The 15526-nt window shown below is 50.9% G+C and overlaps 2 protein-coding genes across 9 annotated transcripts in view; one reads left to right on the plus strand and one right to left on the minus strand.

Moving 5' to 3' along the window:
* Nucleotides 1–15526, plus strand: part of LOC135919543 (protein Shroom3-like) — a 612939-nt gene that overhangs the window by 183985 nt on the left and 413428 nt on the right. The window lies entirely within an intron of this gene.
* LOC135919544 (uncharacterized) overlaps nucleotides 1–15526 on the minus strand; it is a 148954-nt gene that overhangs the window by 98976 nt on the left and 34452 nt on the right. The window lies entirely within an intron of this gene.

Below are 15526 nucleotides of genomic sequence, written 5' to 3' on the forward strand. Positions count from 1 at the left end.
TGCTGGGCGTGGCCTCGGAAATCGCAACGGTGCTCGTGCGCCGGTGTGCTCCCCGCGCCGTCCTTCGTGCACAGCTCGAGTGTGGCTTCGGGAGATTATAAGCCCCGTAATTTGATGCGATGTTGCCAGATCGTGTTATGGCCTGGTGTTTCGGCGTGCAGAAATGTTTATGGCTCTGTCTATGCGTCACGTTTAGGTCACGTTTCCTCTAGATTTAGGTCTATGTAGGCATTACTTGACGTACTCACACTGACCTACACAGGCTGTCCCAGCTATTATGCATCGCGCTTTTTAGGAAAGACGGGCCATTCTACACGAAGGTAACCAAGTGCAGATTGTTCACAGTCGAGTAGCCGCCAGTAATAGTTTCAGTGATGCCATTCAGTATGATAATCAATTGCAATGAGCTATTTTAATTACTGCTCTGAATGCAACGCTGTCAATGAAAAGTTCTGTAAGTAGATGAAAGAAACATAAAGCTGGCGTGTGTACCAGCCAGCTACTTTTTCCCCGTTAATTTCTTCCCGCTGATAAACAAAGCACGCGAAAAAAAGAACAAAAATATGTCGCGACTAACCGTACGCCCTCGTCAAAAAAAAAAAAAAAAAGCGCCCTCTGACACGCTTCAGAAAAGTTAGCGACAGAGCTGGCGCTCTATCCGGCGCGCCCCGCCTGCGACAGCGCGGCGCCTTGGGGTTGATAAGGAAAGAGTGCCGATCACTGGTGGTTGGTGCGTCCTGGAAAGACTGCGCTCACTAACTCCTGTGGAGCGTGTTTGATAGCGCTGCTGTTTGATGCGAGTGGATGGTTAGTCACGGGATATTTTTCATTTTTTCGCGGGCTTTCTTTATCAGCCGGAAAAGATAAACCGGCAAAAAGTACCTGGCTGAAACCGCGCCAGTCTTAAGTTTCTTTCGGTTTTGTAGAGTCTTCATCGACAGCATGCCATTCAGAGCAGTCATTAAAAGCAATAGGTAATTGCAATTAATTAATTCATTGAATGGTATCAAGAAAAAATTACTCGCGGCTGCTCTACTCGATCGTGAACTTTACATATGAGCTCTTTGATCGGCAGCGCATTTGAACTGTATTTAGTAGTCGTTGGAGATAGTCAATCGTGATGGCGAATGAAATGGTAACGATTGCACCAACTTATGACTGACAGCTCTTACAGCTTCGCAAATCCGACTTTTGATATGCATAATACGCCGAATCTACCGCCATGCTCTCCGACGGTGAATCTGGCGCATTTCTGTAACGTTGCGGTCACGAGGACAGCGAAAATCGGGAAGGATGCCCAGCGAGGAAGTGCACTTGGAGGTTGCGCGTATGGGTGCTTCCTTCTGGGTTAATCGCGATAGGCGCAACTGCTCCAAAGGAAAAGTGTACAAGAAAAGAAAAAGAAAAGAACGAAAATAAATTGGGGAAGTTACACGTAATCATTTTTCGGTAGGTTCATGCACGCTTCCTCCCAATGGCTCTTTAATCGAGCAAATAAAAAAATTAGAAAAGTATACGCGCCAGGGAGTGTGCGCACCACGGGTAAACAGCGCTGTAACTCCGCGTGCGAACAGCAGCGCTGTATACAGAACAGCCTAAAGAAATCGGAGGTAACAGTTTTCCAATAGCTCACGCTGCAATTTCGCGTCAGCAGATTCACGCTCGTATTGAGGCACACGTGTCCAGCTCCTGACCCGACTTGACACCAGCGTGTTTGCGATCTCACGCGCTCCTCGCAATGCGCATGGCTGTGGAGAGAGCTTGCGTGGACGCATCGGGATAAAGAAAGCGATGATATATACAGACGCAGGTGTGATGTCGCTCAAGTTGTCGCGCCATTTTCGCGGTCGCACTACCGGACGGTGTCGGCATATTTCATTGGTTAACTCAAGGGGCCGTAGCACCCCGTGGCCAGCGCAGCCTCGCTTCTAATTTGTGAGAGGCACCGTCCGCGCGGGATGTTCGAAGCGGCTGTGCAGCGACGGTTGGGACGAGTGTAGCAGGTTGTCTTATGTGTGGGCCACGGATGGCGGCAGGGTATGCGGCTTTTGAAGCCAATCTCCTCCTGCTATAGTTTGCTACACCGATGTATTAGAACGTGAACGATGTTTCGGCAGCTGTCACATCCGGAAGAGAAGTAGAAAGTGTTTAGAGCTGATATTGTTGCACGGCGGGTGAAGCCATTATACACGTGGCCAATCACCCCCCACGCCTTTTGAGCGTCTCCTTTATAGGAGTTGTGCCACAACGAGCTGCCACGTTCTCGTGATTTCCAGCTCCTTTTCTGCAGGGACAGCACCCACCTCGCACCCAGTGCAGACGTCCCACCAACACACTGGTGCGCCTTAATTCGCTGCGAAGCCTAATCGAGTGTGTCTCTTGCGAGCAGAGAACCCTGACTTCCAAGGCACCGTATGCGTGCCTCGGTGCACTTTGGACGACGCGTGCCTGCGGCAGGTCGTGCACGGGCGCACGGATTCTCGCGTCGCGTCCGCTCCGTTCGCCGGCATCCGGGTGCGGACGTCGTTACTACGTCAACCGTTCTCTGGCTGCGTTTCCCCCTCATCTCGCGCAGATGCCTTCATCCCCTCGATGACAAGCCCGTTTTCTCTTTCGTCTCTCATCTCCGTCCATCACGCCATATTCTTTGTTTGTTTGGCATTCTTGCTCGGCTTAGTGAGAAGAAGAGAGCGATGAAGCGAGGAAAGGAGCGCGATATTCCGCTGTGGCCCGGCGTGCACTAAAGTGAAGTCCGCCACGTTGGTCAGGTTTTGTCGCCGCACGAAAGGCGACAAAAGGCGCCAGTGCAACCGGCCACGGCGCGTCGCCGTGCGTTGTCGTTTATAAGGGTCGTTTCTCTCCATCTCTCTTCCTGCCCCCCTCCCCCTACTTTATTCTCAAATTCTACTTTCTTAACATTTATGTGTGTCCATTGCCGTCGGCGTCGCACCCTTTCGCCTTTCCGTGGGCAGGGAAATCATCTTTAGATTTTTTTCTTTTTATTATTATAGAAGACGTTGCTGTTTTCTCCGCGTGGTGCGATGCTTTGGTTTTCTCCCTCGGCCGGCAAATACCGGCTGGGCTCTGCGGGTCACTTGCCCCATTTGCAGCTGTTCTCTCTCTTGACGCCACCACTTCGCCGCGTTGCGAACGGGCAGCATGCGCAGTGATCGGCGCGCCGGAGAGCCGCGGAATGCCGCAGCCGTCCGCCCGTCACGACGGTCGTGAGCCCACTCGCAGATCGTGGAAATATTAGCGGTTTTTTTCTGCATGTACGCTCGCGTCTCCCGTGTATATACGCACGTGTACGCGCCTGCGCATGGCGTGTGCGCCTGTGCGGCGAAGCTGCCGCCTTCCTTCTCTGCCGCTCTCTCTGCGACTCCTTTATGACGTCTGACTCACACACCCCCTTCCGTCATCGCGCGGTGCTATTTCGTCGACTTTATTCTTGCTCGTTTTCTTCTTATTCATCTCTTGTGTTCCATCTTTCTTTCCTCCTCGCCATACGCGAACAGCGCGCTTCCTCTCACTTGGCCATTCTCCGCTTTTTCATCTCTCGTTTCTTTCTCGCTTGAGCCTCGGTACGCTCGTATCTCGCCCTGTTATCTCGCTCTCCTCTGGGACGGTCTCGAGCCCGGCCTTCCCGCCTGTCTCCGTGTCTCGGGACCCGCGGCGAGAATGCTCTGCGCTGTGGCTCGCGCGTTCCTCGGAAGGCGTTCATTACGGCGAGCCCCGTATACGCAGTGTTGTTTTCGGAAGGGCCTTTCTTCTGCCGTATTTTTTTAATAACTTTTTTGCTTTTGCACGACCCCACTTTCGCTTTAGCTGCGTGCGCGACGACCGGCTGGGTCTATTTCACAGTAACGACCATCCGTGGTGCAGACACAGCAGCAGTTGAGTGGTGTGTCGTTAGCGGCCCCCCTACGTTGGAGACTATTGCTAGTTCTCTGTGTGGGCGGCGAGGCGGAAGATGCTTGAATTTACTTTCCTTGACAAGTAAGTGAATATCCCCGCCACTGAGGAGATACTAAGGGAATAGTGCTGCCGAATACAGCGTCGGCCGTGACCATGACCATAGGCCCAAAGACGAAGCCATAAAGGATCATTTAATGTGTCGACCCCTGGACCTCCTTCAACCCTTAGGACCCCTAATTTCACCCTCCGACAGCTGTGCATATGGAGTCAGCCCTCAAAGGTGGGATATTGTTAGCGGAAAGACCAGACAACTAATGGTTCCAAATGAAAAGGAGACGAGGCCCGTCCGCGCTACCGTCTTTGAACGGTCTACCAGTTGGTCTCGGTTTTCTAACCTGCTGCTCGAATAGTCGCATTAAAATCTACCAGCAAGAACAGGATGCAAAGCGCGACAATCTTTGGCACAGATCAGTTTCCTGTGAGAAAGTGTAGGCTTCATTACTGACACGACGTCGGGGCCTCTCTGACAGGTTGCTAAGACGATCTTTTGCGTCCTACAGAGTGAGCCGCGACGTCTGAAAGACGTGAACTACGAGTTAATTCCAGATAGTGAAAGTTGCTCGAGCACTGTCAGCCCCTACCCTAAGTCGCACATCTGGTGCGCATGAAGTCGTACCTATCCAAGTTTAAGTCGTACCTCTCCACCTGTCTAAATGACTTAAATGCCTTACAGTTTTGTGTGTGGGGCTGTTTTGATGTGCAGAGCGCACTCGCACGCTTAAGTTGCGCATCGGGTCGATGCAAAGGAAGGCAAGTCTGTAGTGCATCTGACGACGACGATGAGGGCATTTACCGGCGTACTAAGAAAACGTGAAGAACGAGTCGCTTAGGGCGCGGTATTAAAAATAATTGTCCTATTTACTGTTTCCCTTCACCATTGTTCTTGCTCCTGAGTTCTTGACATCGCGACAACATCACTCAAGCATCCAATGCCGGCCTGCCGCTACTCGCATACGCCTCAGAGGTGCTGGGGCGGACCTCACGCAGGCGGGCTCGGCACTCTCATCACCGCTCGCATCGGTCCGAAACTGCGCGACGCACCTCCGGCAGGTTGGTGCGATACTCAGAGGCGTCGTCGTTCGGGGCTCCGAGATCTGGGTACCGAAGGGTGGAAAGCCGGCGCCATGAAATGCTCATCCGCCGCCGCTTCAGCGAGCCGGCCGGCCAAACCGCTTTGCCTCCGCCCGAGTGCTGCGTGCTTGCTTGCTCGTCTCTGCCAGTGTTGCTCCTGCTGCGTGCTGCAGTGGCCGGGTGCAACGCACCGCCGCGCACAGTCTGCTGCCGCTGGCTCTCTCCTGCGGCACGAGCTCCCCTCGTTTCCCTTAACTCCCTGCAGCGATTCGATGCGTCGAGAGCCGCTCCTGCAAACGGCAGTCGCCGCCGTTGAAGAAGCAGCGGGCGTTGCTGCGGCGGCCTCTGCTTCACCGGCGGGATTTCCAGGGGCCTCGCGGACGCCAGCTGTCCGAACCGGGCGCGGTCTTGACCTGAAAAACGAAGCTCGCGGATGGACGGACGCCCGGTGGCGCGCGGACGGTCCGAGAGGAAAACGTGCGCCACGGGGTGTCTTCGCCCAGTGTGTCGCGAAGGTGGTGAAGGTAACGACACACTGCGGCCTTGCCAGCGGATTGGACGTAAATCTCGGTGCGCGCTTCCGTACCACTCGCGGTACTTAGAGGAAAGGAAAAGGAGTCTGTGAGGTTCATTCTTTGCGGCAATCGACAAGGAGCGACTGTCTTCGACGACTTTGGCGGCCCTCCTTATAAGGCTTCGTTTCACTTCTCGCAAGACGCGTAGTAGTGGTGGCCGACGTGCTGCTCATTGTGGCCTGGGTTGACAAAAAAAAAAGACATTCTTGCGCTATAGCTGTTCGTATGAGCAGAAGTCGGCCAATAGTGATACCGGACAAGTTAGCGAAACTAGGAAGCCAATGGGCAAACCACACTTACGAATGAAATGCTTTGTCAAATGGACCTCCGGGTTTATGCGTGTGGTCAAATTAGCTGAGTCTACCTAATGACATTGCTGAGCATTGTCGTACTTTCTCTATACGCCGCGAATGGATAGCACAGCGACACTTTTCCACTGGTTCCATCCTCTAGCTGTCGGGCAGAATGGCCAATCATGAAGCAAGGAAAAGCATCTGTTCACTGCATTTCTCATGGCACTTATGCGTTGCCTCGTGTTGCGTTTCTTCTCAAGAGACTTGTGGTTCTCTTAGCGTCACTTCAACAGCGAAATCTGATTAAGCACGAGTGTTGAGAGTTATGACGCTTTCGACTGATTGCTTTAGTGCGCTGTGTGGCCGTCCCAGTGGTCGAGTAAAGCAGTGACTAAGCTTCACTGCGATAACCTGCGTGTGCTCTTACAAATAAGCTGGAATATTCTTATGGTCGTAATGCAGCTTGAGGTTTCATGTCTTCTATGATCATTGTAGCAATTCCGCAGCGCCCTTAAGCAACCGATAAAAAGTACTAGAAAGCGACCAATTAAACATGATGCAACCAAAATAAGAACCACCGCAAGATTAATCTCCAAAGCAAGTGTATACTTCGCAGGCAAGTACACTGACTCGGAGCTTCCGTTGTCCCCTCCTTCGTGTCGCGATGTCAGCGTATCGCTTCGACTGCGTGGCTCACGGCAGCAGTCCGCACAAGCTTCGAGGCGAAGGTGACGTTCGCTCGCAACGGAAATGGAGCCATCACACTCTGTCATTTCCTGTGAAGCTGCCATCCTGTAACGAACACGTATACAGACCTCGCGACTTTGAACGGACGACAAATTCTTTCCCGTTCACTCCGAGAAGTTAGAACGAAGTGGTATAAGCGATCCCGGAAACGAAGCTGTCGCGCCGCTTGGCGGCCGTGCAGCCCATAACGGCACGGAAGTCCGCCGCTTTCGGTGGCGGAAAATTTACGCGTATCTTCATTACATTCCGTGCAGCTGTGACGCTTAGAATTTCCTCGAGCAGTCAGGTGGAATCAGTGTCGTCGCGCGGTAAGAAAGCGAAAGGAGTGGGCGGCCCGTTGAATAGATGATTGCCACGCATCGTCGAGAACGCCAGAATCGCTGCCGTGTGGCCTTCCCGGCGCGTTTTATGCAAACGACGGGCAGGGAATGACGATTTCTTCGTGCGCATCGAAAGCTGAACTAACGGGAAAATGCCAACAGACACCACATGTGCCTTTGCGGGCTGTACGGTATGTCACGTATATATATATATATATATATATATATATATATATATATATATATATATATATATATATATATATATATATATATATATATATATATATCAGCACCCACCGGCCTGCTGCCAACGACACCTACGTACGTACCTTTTGTAACTGTATATGCGTAGAAACAAAAATTAATACCAAAGGCGCTTCGCTTCGTTCCGCGTAGAAGACGCTGGCGGGCGAAAGACGGGGAGACCTTGGCAGCGCCTTTCCCGGTAACCGGAAAATGAGCAAATTCGCGACGGATGTGCGTGCAATTTTTCACGTTGCATTATTCTTGTTCCTATTTCTTTCCTTTATTTATTTTAGTACCGAGTGAGCGCCTGTGATGACTTTCGCAATTTTGTCACGTATGTGCGTGCGCTTTTCTTTTTTCGCTTGCCCTGTGCGTGGTGGTCCGCTAATATAAACGACTCTCTCGCAGTAAGCCGGCGGCCAAGGACCAATGAAATATTGAGAGTTCAGGGAGAAAGGACAAATATTCCATGCTTCCCGGTAAACGAATAGAAAACTTCTTCTGCGGAGAGGCGCGAGTCACAGCACGTCGTATGTGTAGTACATGCATATATACGGTGTACCAGCCAACGTTAGCCAAGATGTTAAAAAAAATGCTAAAAAGAAAAAAAAAAGAACGTTGCGCCTTTGAGCGGACGACCTAACAGCGTAGGCCTTCTTATAATCCTCCTGGACAGCATGGCTAACGTCATCTGGTTCGCACGGTACATATATTTAGTCATGCGTGGCTCTAGCTAACACTGCCAGAGCCAGATATTCTACATACACATAAAGGTCCAAGAATGTGGACGTGGGCCGCTCGCTGTAGTTAATTGATTAGGAATCGCACGCGTAATGCAGAGGTTGTGGGTTTGGCTCCCACAGATCGCAGGATGTATTTTGGTCCACCTTCATTTTTGAACTTACCTGAGAGGGCCCGATGGGCATTTAATAAGGTGGGGGGGGGGGGGGGGAGGCGTAGTGGAAGTTATATAAACAATAGCTGGCAAAATTCCATCATAAATACATGCACAGAAAAATGGTACACAAGCAAAGCATGCTACGACTGAGCAGTAAGATCAATATAGAAAAAAAAACGAAACAATGCGACGGGGCAGGGAGCGCTGATTAAATAAGTCGGTAACAAGCGTACATAGGAATAAAAATTTGAATCGTGAAAACGAACTGATAAGTTAGCGCTGGTAAAAAATTTGCTGCGGGAACACCATGTGCACAAGTGTAACTGCGCAGACAATTGCGCTCCCTTCCTTCCTTCCTTCCTTCCTTCCTTCCTTCCTTCCTTCCTTCCTTCCTTCCTTCCTTCCTTCCTTCCTCCCTTCCTCCTCCTCAGACAACCGAACAACCCAAGAGAATAATTCACTACACCTGATGATCTAAAACGATCAAGGGCTAGCTGGTGACATGAGCAATAAGTGACTGCCTAAATTTCACTGGGTTAGCTGCTGCAACTGTGCTATCGGGAAGGCTGTTCCATAGCCGTATGGCACTTGGAGCGCCGATGAGTTAAATGCGCCAGTATTACCGTAAATGCGCGGGAAGCTTAGGTTATTGTGTCGTCTACGTGACGTGTGCGGAGACGTTTGTATGCTTAAAATATATTGGTTGCACTGATACAGGCATTTATGAAATACGCACAAAGGGGCTATGTCAAGGCTATTATTAACGTCAACTCTTCATTGGTGTCGACTGATAAATAGGCGTGTTTTTGAGAGAATAAACTTCCGTTTGAAGCAGCGCTCGTCGGGTTTGGTCTTGCTTCTTGTGACCTCATTTATTGTGCTTTAAGTCAAGTACGAATTCTTACAAATTCGCCCAAATGTCATTTCTTGAAGTAAGAGTGATGTAGAGGGCGGTGGGAGTGCGTCGTTGACGTCGTCGAGCTATGAAGGTATGCGCATCTTTCTGCCGTCCGAAACGTTTCCTAGCGTCCTCATCCCATAAGTCACACGCGGACGCTGGATGGGAAGACCAGGAAGTGGCACTCGAATTTCAGACCAGCCACACGGTATTATGCGTCTTGCGTGTATAGGAAGTGCGTGAATCACTTTATTACTTCTTTTGCCTTCTTTTCCTTACCCTTGCGTACGCTCTGGTATTGGGCACATCCTGGTTGTACACGACGTTCTGCATAGGTTCACCCCAAAAATTATCGCACCCACAGACCCGCTGTATTCATTTCCAGCAGCGTCGCAGCGGGCTCGTCGATCGAGCGGGCCGTCGCCGCCGCGGCTCGCAGCTGTGCGCGCATACATAGCCGGCGCCGCCGAACTCTTGGCTCCGCGTGCGTTACGCCGCATTAGCCCGTGGCGGCGCGTCGCAAAACGCACCGCCGAGCGTGGCGGAGCGAGCCCCTGCTTGAATTTGCCTACGCGTGCGTGTGTGTGTGCGTGCGCGCGCGCGTAAGCCGCCGCGACCGCTGTGCCCCTCTACCTTAATTATCGACCCGACCGCGTGGCTTGCAGGAGCGCAGAGATGTACGTGTACGACAGCATCGATGGGCCGAGTTCCGCCGTGCAAGGCCGCGGCTCTTTGATTCTGCCGCCGTCGATCGGCGGCCGGTCGAGCCGAAGCGATCTCTGAGGGGGCGACGTCGCTAGACGGACATGGATGAGCGGGGGACCGATCTCGCCTAATGGAGTCGCCGACCGCGTCCGTTTACACTGTAACAGGAAGTGTCACGGTGCGTGGAGGACGATGGCCTAGTTGGGAGCTCCTATAATATGAAATTAGCAGCTCGGCATAACCTATATGAGGTTTGGGTGTAGGATACTATGTACTGGTTCATTAGCAGACGTCACGGTTCTGTACACATGCCCGTTCGTGGTCATTCGCGCTCGTTTGGCCAGCACGCCCGCATTCTCTACGCTTGTGGAATCTTTCGTGTCCCAGAGAAGCATGCCGGCAGCGAAGAACGCCACAACGGATGAGCTGTCAGACTGGCATGCATTGATGTTTTACTGACTGTGCATTCATTGGAACTTGGCAACATGTTTACAAGACTGGGTGGAGGTTCGCGGTTAAGTCCCGAATGCCCCAGTGTATTATTGGCTGAAAGCGCGGTGTTCGCGGCGGCTGCATTTGCAGCTCATTCCAGCCGATAGTGGGGAACTTTCACGGTAACGATCAGTGGCGACCCACATATAAGCGCAGATTTGCCAAGCAGCAGTGCAGGAAAGCCATCTCTTCGCAGCTGTCGTCCGTGGTGGTATGCACAGGAGCGAATGCTTATTCACGTCTAAAAGTTATCTAGCTTTATGGACGGCAGTATCAACTTCGATAGGGACGGAGGCGAATGTGTCAGTATTAAACCAGAGCGGTAAAAGGAAGCGAATGGGGCTCAACCGACGTCCAGACTTACCTGCAAGACGTTTGAGTGGGGCGAAAGAGTTCGCTGTGGCTGCAAGCCGGCATGAACTTGCTTATGCATCGATTATCGATACCACCGCGTGGCTCAGAAGTGCGTAAAGATGTAAAGCATCATCGACGGGTTGAGCTCCGTCATGCAAGACCACTGCTCTGACGACCTCTTTGGCGTACATTGCCGTTCTAGGCCCTTCGTTTCGGTTTATTCTTACCGGCTACTGCATTCGTGTTATGCTTTCTTTGCTATGCAACTTCATATTCGAGCGGCAGATTCACTAATGTGAACGTCTGTACCAAGAAACGGCACGGGTTTCATTGATCACGAGCACTTATACGCATAGCTCATGAGGTATGGTCCTTTGTACATACAAGCACGTTAGTGCCGATACAAAACGGAGGAGCAGAATACGCTGCTTTTGGCGCCGTGTATAGTGTGCGTACGTACACAAGACAGTAATGTGACAGTAGGTGGCGCGTCCATCGAAAGGTGTATGACTGCTGACGGGAGGCGGGTCCACGGCGCGCGGTTTAATTAACGAGTCTCCGCTGACTGCGGAGGCCACCGTGTCACTGACGGCCCGGCTACTGGACGGACAGGTTGTCCCTTCACGCGGGGGTCGGCCCATCCGTGTCCCGTGATTGCCCTTCTCTACAGCCAGCTGTGGGCTTTTTCTTCAGTCACATTCTTGGAAGGGCGGAGGCCGCGAGAGACAAGGGCCGCCAGCTCATCTGCGCGGAATTCTCTGAGCACATTCCTGGTTTAACTTTGCCGTACCGTGTTTCTGTGTCTCTGCCGCGATCGCTCGCTTCGCTTCGAATCTCGCGTCAACCGACAATGTCCTGAGTAGCCTAACGATTATCATCGTAACAATCGTTCGCTTCCTGCACATGCCCTCCCCAATTCTCCCGTAAACGGTAGCATGGTAAATGTGGGCCTTGGCGTCATAGTGCGTAACCGAAGCCATGCGGTGTAAAATTTCGTTTTCAGAAAAGAAGGCGCGTTATTAAAACAGGAAGAAAAAGATAAGGTGTTCCGTTGCGGCTCGAAAAAAATATCTCTCAGTTGGTTATATAAGAGTAGCTACACCCCGTTTCACCTACTTCTTGCAGTACAGCGGAGGCTTGTGTAAGTCAATTAACAACGAGAGCCGACTGACATACGTGACCAAGACTTGGAGGATAACAAATAAACTTGAGAAGAAGCCAAGGACTGCGCTAGGAGCGAGCGGACGAAAAATGGCGGTTGTCTTCGTCGTCATGGTGATTCGAGTGCAAAGTATTTCATGTTAAAAATGACTTTCTCGGTTGCAACTTGTATGGTTCTCTGTAAATTCCCAGCGCTTTACACTTAAAACAGATTACACAACACAGGCGCGTGTGTGCTCTTTCGTTCAACGCGTGTTTTTCGCACCGTTGAATATTATCCGGACAACGAATTAAGAAAACGTTTGCGTGGGGCAATCTGGAACGAGCCGTTCTTGGTAAAGTGTTCCCACTTTTTTTTTTTTTAATCTACGCACGGCGCTAACAAAGGGAGACAAAGCGAACCAGCGGAGTAGCTTATGCTTTTCTTTCATTGTTCTTCGAGGCACTGGACCACGAAGTGATTATCGTTAACTGGGTTATAAAGAAGTGCGCGATGTTAGATAAAATCTGCAGTAGCTCGGCGCTGAGGGCGGTTTCCAACGGCCGCGAAACGCGATGGTGCACAATGCGCAATATTTCTCTCGTAACAGCTTAACGCAACGAACAACTTCCGCGGTCGAGCAACGCCTAAAGACTGGGCATATTGTTGCGTATTATAGAACAGCTCCCACGACTATCGCAGGTCAAAGCGTGCAGCAGTGTTTGTGTTGCCCCATATGTAAAATTAGCTTTCATATACTCGTGTGAAAGGATGTCACACAGCCTCGTCAGAACTAGCAATAAATAATTAATAACCAAGTTTTGACGTTGATGTTAATCTCGAAGGCAGAGACTCTTGCTTTCAGTAGGCATTCCTCTTGGCCCAAAAGTAGCTTTGAGTGGCGAGAACGCTACAGGTTCTTCGTGTCATCATTCTTATGTTGTCATTATTATTTAGCTCTGCACCGATGATTTCAAGACCTATAGATATAGGCGAATGTAATAGTACTGCACTGATTTGTTGATTCAAAGGTCATTGCAATATGAACAGATGTATCTAGCTTTTTTATCACTGTGGGGCACCTATTTGTTAGATAGGATATTGACAGCGCCGTTGATCATAGAAATCACACGTACGTTGCCGTTTTCGTTGTTGCTTACGTACCGTTCCTTTAACAAAACGTTCCTTCGTCTTCGTCATATTATGACGACGAACGCCTTAGACGGCTCATGGGACGAAAAATCCGATGTCTGGCGTTATGGCACCAAAATTCAATGGCACTAAAATTCATGGTGTCACCCATGACCATTGGTGGTAGACGAACCGTCGACCTTTGGCGTTAATGATGGTATAGTTAATAAAGGCGCTCGAACCGACGACCTTTGGTGGGACCAAAATTCAACGGCACCGAAACTGATGGTGCCGCCGTTGATGGTCGAACCCACGACCTTCGTTCTTAATTAAGGCGCAATTAATTATGGTAGAGTTAATTAAGGCATTCGAACTCACGGCCTTTGCTGGGAGCGGAACCCTCGACCTCCGGTGGGACCAAAATTCAATGGCACCGAAACTGATAGTGCTACCATTGACGGTTGAACGCACGGCCATTGGTGTTAATTAAGTAGAAGTTAATGAAGGTGACGTCAATTAAAGCACTCGATCCCATGAACTTTGTTTGGTGGGATAGAACGAGTAATAAGAAATAAGAACACCTTCGAGTGAGAATGTCAGGTAATTTAATTAATGTCTCTTGAGCGCGCAGGCTTCCGCCTTCATCCTCTTTGGAGTATACTAACGTGATATTATTATTATTATTATTATTATTATTATTATTATTATTATTATTATTATTATTATTATTATTATTATTATTATTGTTGTTGTTGTTGTTGTTGTTGTTGTTGTTGTTGTTGTTGTTGTTGTTGCACTTGGTTTCGCGCTTGTCTGGCTTGCCGCGAGCAGCACGTAATGCGGGCAAGAGCGATGGGAGCGCGCACATAAATGCACGCACTACATACTACACGCACTGCAGACCATTGACGTGACTCGGCGTGCCGTCGCCGCCACTGCCACCATTCCCGTCCCTTCCCATCTGCGGTGGCCAGGTGTCGCCTTGCTCGACGATGACCGTGAACGCGCGCCCGCTAACGACGTCCACGACGGAGCACTGTCCCCTCGAGACGCTGACCGAGGCTTGGGTGGAGACGGGCCGCGAGCTGCTCCCGCTAAGGAGCGAATCTGCGTTGACAGCCACGGCCTGCCTCGCCCATAAATGCGTGCAGCCTTGCACAAGTTGGCGCCAACTGTTAATCTGGATGGCTAGGTTGGCAAAGCCTGCCGTTTGTAAGCGCGTGCAGTATTTGGCGTCGTTTTTGCCAGAATCGACCTAAAGAAGCGCATTGACGGCTTGCGAACGCGTTATGGACGGCTTTGCCTGCCCACGGACTTTCATTTTATCTCTCACCTGACACGTCCTACTGACAGCACAGTTGGTCGAAAAAGTAAGGCTGGCTGCCCCGAAACTACGTGAAACAAATTATTGGCTCTAGACACTCTAAATGTTCCCTATAAGTAATCTATCTGTAGACATCGTATATGCATCTTGTAGACATACTTAATGTATACAGGTATACTATATAGGACGTCAGAATAAGTTGTGTAATTCGGCTGGCGCCTTAATATCGTTTTTATGCTTCGTTTGCTATCTGCATATAAGCGGCTGCGCATTTTTACGTTACGCTCGTACGTACGATCCCACTAATTAATTCGGACCCTTCTGTGGAGTGCCGAAAGCGGGTTGCATTTCACAGCGATTGACGACGGGCGCATGCTCCACTTGGCCACTTTATCGCACGCTATCGGGATTATCGAGCAAGCCGGTGTCTACTAATCAGAAATCCGTGGCCGAGCTCTCAAAGGCTTTCGTTCGTAAAAACTGCTTCTCACTACCGAACCGCCTATATATCTAACGATGTGCTCGTTATCACGAACTGCTGTTGCGTACGAGCTTCGCGAAGGCTAACCCTGTTTTTACAAATGTACGAACACACATTCGCCCCGAGCAAAGAACTTTATCCGTCTGTTCTTTATCTGCGCTTTGTTCGATTATGTGCCGCCTTGCACTATATGGCATCTTCGTATATCTTTATATCCTTACAACCATAATAATAATATTTGGGGTTTTACGTGCCAAAACCACTTTCTGATTATGAGGCACGCCGTACTGGGGGACTCCGGAAATTTTGACCACCTGGGGTTCTTTAACGTGCACCTAAATCTAAGCACACAAGTGTTTTCGCATTTCGCCCCCATCGAAATGCGGCCGCCGTGGCCGGGATTCGATCCCGCGACCTCGTGCTCAGCAGCCCAACACCATAGCCACTGAGCAACCACGGCGGGTATCCTTACAACCATGCACGATGAGTTATGATTTTCTTGCTGAATGACATCCCACGGCCTGCCCGCAGGTTGGCTGTCCCGCGATAGAACGGCGCGATTGGCCAGCGCAGAGGCCGCAGAGACTATCGCGAACTGTCCTCCAACACCAAGCGTCGTGAATTTCGCCCTGGAGCGAGTCGCGACACCAGCTCCGGTGGCTCGCGTACCAGTGCGCGGCAATGTGTTGCAGGGCGAGAATCAAACGCGATGGCCGCGGGGCGACGGAGTGGCTTGCGCGCCGGCGACCGTCGCCGGAATGCGCAGCTCGCGCGACGGGGGCCTCTCCTCTGACTGACTCGCTCTGCCGAGCGGGTTGCGCGCGAAACACTGCCGGAGGACCCTGTCAGGTCTGGCGCAGCCCGCCTGAGGT

Source organism: Dermacentor albipictus, chromosome 3 (genome assembly GCF_038994185.2).
Source record: "Dermacentor albipictus isolate Rhodes 1998 colony chromosome 3, USDA_Dalb.pri_finalv2, whole genome shotgun sequence".
Taxonomy (NCBI): domain Eukaryota; kingdom Metazoa; phylum Arthropoda; class Arachnida; order Ixodida; family Ixodidae; genus Dermacentor; species Dermacentor albipictus.